Source organism: Drosophila kikkawai, chromosome 3R, assembly GCF_030179895.1.
Source record: "Drosophila kikkawai strain 14028-0561.14 chromosome 3R, DkikHiC1v2, whole genome shotgun sequence".
Lineage (NCBI taxonomy): Eukaryota > Metazoa > Arthropoda > Insecta > Diptera > Drosophilidae > Drosophila > Drosophila kikkawai.
In genome coordinates this window covers 22,898,770-22,903,536 of record NC_091731.1, presented here as the reverse complement: position 1 = coordinate 22,903,536, position 4,767 = coordinate 22,898,770, and positions in this window count along the sequence as shown.

The following is a 4,767-nucleotide window of genomic DNA, read 5'->3' as shown; positions in this document are numbered from 1 at the left end:
ATCTTTCTTAATTTTTTTGGAATCCATAAAGATGTTATTTTTTCTTACATTGCTTAGATTCTGTGCAATGATTCAAAAAGTAAGTATTATTCTCTTAAATTTATTTGTTATTTGTCTTAAATATTCAGAGTCAAATTGTGATCAAAAATTAAACCTACAACTGATTCAATATACCCTCTTAAACTAAGAATAAAGGGTAGTGTAATATAAAGCTGGGACTGGACACCTTGGCTCACGCATCAGTCTGAAGCAGAGATTGCAAAATATTTGTCATAATACATTTAAGTCCATGCCGAGCGGAGATTATTTCTGTGTTCCGGTGCCTCTGATTGACACATGTCAGTGGGCCGAATGGACTCTGGACTGTGTCCTCTTGGATATGGATTCGCCGCCCGCTCCAATCCTGTTCTTCTGCTGTCACAGGGTCAGTTGTGTATCAGGGCGCTGGCAAATTTTTTATTCAAAAGGTAGCCGGGAGAGAGAGCATCCAATAAATAATTGTTTGGCATGTCGGCCAGTGAAAATGGAATGGCAGCGGGACCGTGCGTTGCGCATGCCTTTGGTGCATTATCACACATCCTGTCTAGCCTGCGATGGCGGCAGAGGAGAGGGAAGCGGAGGAGGAAGTGGGCGTGGAAGAGGTCCTGTCCAGCCGCCAAATGATAAATGATTGTCATAAATAAATGCGTTACTGCCAAGGCCGCCTTTTAATCGCTTGGCACATTTTATATTTCTTTTACATTAATCATTCGTTGTGATTTTCGCTTTCCCTTTTACTTTTTACCTTCATATATTTTTCATATTTTTTGGGAACATCACTGTCCCATTCCATTTGCTTTCTTTTAATTTATTAAAAAAGTTTTTAGCCAAGACCTTCGGTATTGACAAACTTTGGCAAGCCTTGACATTAATTATGCATTTGAACAACGGATATGAATGCATATTAAATCTAATGCATTTGGCTTGTTGTTCAATTAATGCGTTTGCCACATAAATATTTTATGCAATTTCGCCCTGATTGTGGTTTGCATGTATTTATTGCGGTTAATTTTGATTTAAATGTGCATTGAAGGGGAGGGAAACCGGGTGGGGTGGCTTTCTCCTTTACCTCTTTAGGGGTAGTTTTCCGCCCTTCGGACTGGATTTTGAAAGGGGAAATTGAGCAGCTAGCTACATGTTGCCAGGCATCCCGCTCTTTCGGAGTAAATGTTGCAATGTTAATACTGAAAACGTAGACAGAAAATAATTGTATTTTATGCGATACAGGATCAGGGTGGGGTAATTACAATTACGTTTTTTTTTTCAATACTTTCGAAGCTGGGAAATTGGTCTGACCGTAATCAGAATTTAAATTGCGTTAGTTTCAAGCTGCAAATTATTTACGAGAATACTTATTGTCGTTTCATTAATATTAATACAACATTTTACAGGCCATTGACTACTTATTTAATTGTTATTTGCGCAATTTTGTATTTGTATTAATAGATGCCATATTTAATCGCCGCATCGAAATTAACAGTTGGAAAAGCTTCTGGATAAATTTTAATTCAGCGGTGAGAACATGGAAAATAAATAAATTATCAGTGATGCTGCGTCAGTCGTCTATTTTATTAAGTTGTATTATAAGTGAATGCAAACAATTATGAACTTATGAGATAATTAACTGCAAAAACAAGGTCATTTGCATAAGTAAGTCAATAAGCGACGAGTAATTATAAATTATAACGGATTCCGCTTTGTTTATCTTATGTAATCAGCTTTACGGGCTTAAATAATTAACTTTGAATATGTTTTAATTAATTATGCAGGCAAACTAACGATAATGTATTGGGTGGGCCACTCGACTGGTGGGGGAATCAAACAAACAGGGATTTAAAAGTTTTCAATCAAGATTTTAATGTAATATTAACATCAGCAATAAGGCTTTGTAGAGGAAAAATTTAAAGCTTGTAGTAATTTACTACTTGTAGATATTATAAAAATAAGTTACAAATATTTAAATATATTTCTAATATATTAATTTGTATTTGCATAATTCTTAAAGGCTTATAAAGTTAAGAAAACAATAAAAATTTAAATTTTCTTATTAAAATAACAAAATCGGAATCCTTAGTCTTTATTTTACTGTACTTTTTAATTATACATTTTCATTAAAAAATCCATAAATATAATTCAAAAGTTTCTAGGCTTACACCAGTCATTATTACCTTCATTTTGGCCCTTTTTGTGGCAAACTAATAGACAACACCAAGGCTAGTTTGTTAGCAGGAGCGATGGCAACGCTCATCTATATGGATCTCATGGGCAAACTGTCATAGAAGGGTGCTTCCTCTGGGAATCCCACGCACTGCCCACCTCCAATCCGATGGCACAGACTGTATTAATGCGCTTCATATGCCAGGACGGGCCATTCATCATCATTATGCGGATGCCAACGGGATGGCTGACTGCTGGGAAGCTCGTTTGTGCCAAGCAGCCAAACACAGGCACTCCGTGCGTAGAGTTTATGAGCGGAGCTCATCAGCGCAGCCCGAAGAAGTGATTCCGATACAAGCCGGGCCAGGCTGACTTGGGAGAGAAAAAGTTGAAATAACTTTTGCCCGGCTTCATGTCGCAGCATTTAAAATGAACAAACGTGGTGTGTGCATGCAAATTGCCGACGGAGTGGGGGAAAAGTCTGTCTGCCAACTTACTTACGGCCTGTTGTTATGTGGGGGCCCTGTTATCAAAACGCTCTCGCTTAAACTTTATTAGTTTGACATGTGTGCTTTTAGCATTTTGGGCACGTTTGATGAAACGTAATCAAACAAGCTGCAGACAGTTTTTTTACATTTTTCCTTGATTTCTTTGCCAGACTGTCGCATGCTTTTGGTGAACTTAAAGGGCTCCGAGTGCAGAGCCAGTGGGCTGGCTGCCCTGCCCCCTGAGAGCACTTGAGCTAATACTTGCCGTAAGTTACAGCTTGTAAGTAAGTGTAGCTTTACTTTGTAGCCGACTGATGCAAAACTTTGCTCGGCGACATGTGAATCCTTTGTGTCCCCACTCTGACGATCCACTCCAACACGGTGCGATGCGATGCCATGGCAATAGTTAGGGCTTAGCCCCAGCACAGTGTGTCGCTGCCGCTCGCTGAACATTTTAATCGGCAGGAAATGATGTGAAAAAGTTTTTAATCCCTTTAAATGCCAACTTTTCAATACCAGCGCACCAGGGCAGAGTCGTAGGGGCGGTTGGGGGCTTAAAGCGAGCGAAAAGTCGTGAAACTTAATTATCCACTTGCCTCCTGGCCACCCACGCAGGCGTGAGTTGTAGTAAATTTAAATGGGTCTTAAAGCCGGTGCAGGGAAGTACCTAGGTAAATGCCAAGAGGTACTATCCTACAAAAAGGGCCTATTAGTACCTATTCCCAAAGTAACAAAATTAGAAATTCTTCTGCTAAAGTTATCTATTAATTCCTAGAATACTAATAACAAATTTTTTTTAGCAGTTTGATTTTGGTATTTACAAATGGAATTTAATAAAATATAATTATCTATTTATTTTAGGTTTATCCTTTTCCAATTATGTACCTAAGAACAGCATTTGTACCCTTCCCATCACTTCTTAAAGCCATCCAAGGCTGGTGTATTTATGGTAGACATTTGACTTTTGCCTTGAGGATTTAATGCTTTGCGAATCTTTGATGATAAATAAAATTTGCAGCTGCTTAAATCTTCAACACGTATATTTGCACCGAGACGCACACAGCTGCAAATATGTAGGTATATTCCGGCCGATAAGCACCTGCATATTCATAATTCAGATAAGTGTCGCCAGGCGGACAACGGACAATGGACAACGGACAACCTTCGCATCCGCCCAGCGGAGCATTAGAGCAGCCAAAATGCATGCAAATTATGTTAAAGTGCAGGTGCTCAAAGGTAAAACTGGGTGCTGCCCAGTGGGCAGTGGGCGGTGCTGCAAGGCAACTGGAAAGTGTGTGTGTGTGTGTTTTCATGGTCGGACATAAGCGTGTGTAAAACAATATTTTTGCACATTCTACGCCTTAAAACCATAAAATTGCATAATTTATAAATTTGAATATCTCACACATAAATGGGGGGTCGGCAGGAGTGGCATGAATATAAAAAAGGGGTCAGAGGACAGGAGAGAACAAAAATAGTGAAATAGGAAAATAGGCATGTGTGCCACAGAGTCAAACGTTATTGCTTCAAACACAATTTGGCTAGCCGAGGCGTAAGAGGAGACCAAAACAATTTTTGCTCCGAAGCAGTCATCAGAATTTGTGGTCTCACAATAGACCGAGCAATAGTAATTTGAGCACAAAATTTAAAATGTTGTAAATGCCTTTCTACGTCGGCCAGGACAATAAAGAGCCTGGCCAATAGTTATTAGAAATTGAGAAATACCTCTGACTTATTCAAAGGAAAATCCCATTGACAGTTGATGCTGATTTCTTGATTATACGCCACACTGGAGGCCACATCGTTTGACTGCCCCCCAGCCTCGGAGAGTGAAATAATAATTTTTGATTTATGGCTTACCATTTGCTCCGGTCGTCTGTTTGCCAATTTAATTGATTTCTGGCCTGCAGCTTGTGGAATTTCTTTCGAATAATTTCAACATTTTGCGGCTGCACTTTGGGGGCGTGGCACGGCACCGAACTAACTTTGCTTCCATGTTTATTTTTATCGCACTTCCTAGACGCGTCGAGTTTCCAAAGTTTTGCGAACAGACAACTGCGAGGATCTCGTTGTAGCACACGTG